The sequence below is a fragment of the Populus euphratica genome, unplaced genomic scaffold, assembly GCF_000495115.2.
Source record: "Populus euphratica unplaced genomic scaffold, PopEup_1.0 scaffold813.1, whole genome shotgun sequence".
In the NCBI taxonomy this organism is placed as follows: domain Eukaryota; kingdom Viridiplantae; phylum Streptophyta; class Magnoliopsida; order Malpighiales; family Salicaceae; genus Populus; species Populus euphratica.
Window position 1 is genome coordinate 73,134 of NW_011500671.1, and position 1,527 is coordinate 74,660.

Here is a 1,527-nt window from a genome sequence, read left to right on the forward strand (position 1 = left end):
AGACCCGAGTGAACTAATCTTATCTTGAATTTCAGGGTAAGAGACTGTTGTGGTTAGAGAAGGTATTAGCACCCCAGCACGTCTTACCTAAGGTAAGTTGTATTATGTGGTTTGGATATGGTTTAAAGGTGTTGATGAGTTCTTAACCGATGGTTTGTCTATGGCTTAGAACGAAGATTCACACTCATAAATAAATTTGATATTTTGAATATATTATGGGCTTGTATGCCCCAATAATTTTTATAAAAAGAATCCATGGAGGTGCCCGACAAGAGTTGCTTATCCTAGAAAACAAAAGTATTTTCCATAACTCTTGAATTATGATGAAAAATACTCCTACCATAAACATCAAATTAGACCAAATCTCATGCAATAAAAGACAAGTTTTTGTTTACAATCAAGCATACATAAAAAAAAAGCATTTATTTACTTTGATTATTACTCAAATATTATAATTTTTTTGTCAAAATGAGTTGCGATTTAAAACCAAAACTTTAAGATTAAAACTCACAAAACATGTTATTGATGTATGAAAACCCTAGATTTTTTACTAATCATGATATATAAACTTGCAGAAACTAAAATCAAATTAAACCTAAACCTAAAACAATGTTGTAACTTTTGACCCAATTTCGGCCTAATTGAGTTGACCCAACCGGGTTGACTTGAAATCTTTGGCCCAAGCATAAACCGAATCAAAGAAATTGATTTGACTAAAAAACTAAATCAAAACTTAAAACAAATCAAACTAAAAAAAAAAACACAAAAAACTTTAACCAAATCACACATATAAAAAAATCAAGAACAACTTAAAAACATGAAGAAAATTTAAGGTAAACCTAAAATGTGAATCCCAAATTAGACTAGATTGTTTAAGAACAACACCCAAACCCAAATAAATCACTAAAATCACATATTAGCTTAAAATGCAAACTTTAATCTCATATTGCCATAATTGGTGCTAACACCAACCCTTGATTCAACTTGTTAAAAACATTCCAATAGCCTTATCAAAATGAAACATTGACACGATCAAAAGATTGATATTTTTTTCCAAGTGCAGAAGTGTTGAAGTAATAAATAACTCGGCAAGACTAGAGTCGAACCATAGGGAGGTTAACTGTATAAATTATAAATAATAATAATAATAATAATAATAATAATAATAAGAAGTTAAAAAGAATTTTGAGATTTAAAATTAATGTAAGACTTAAACAATGATAAAAACAATTATCAAGGTTAGAGGATAAACTAATGATATTTCAAACAAGTATAATATAAATTGTTTTCTTAAGTGGAAACCATACACAAAGGAGGTTACAATCGGATGATTTGCCATTAATAGCTCATTATACATTGTTAACATGGTCATATTAATTATATTATTTAACTAACGCCAAACTTTTAAATATTGTCAAGAATTCATATTGCTAACTTATGTTAACTGATTGATACTTAAAAGTGTATTTTTATCAAGGTTTTATATCATCATTTTGCACTTAAAGTATCAATAACTCTTTAACTAAA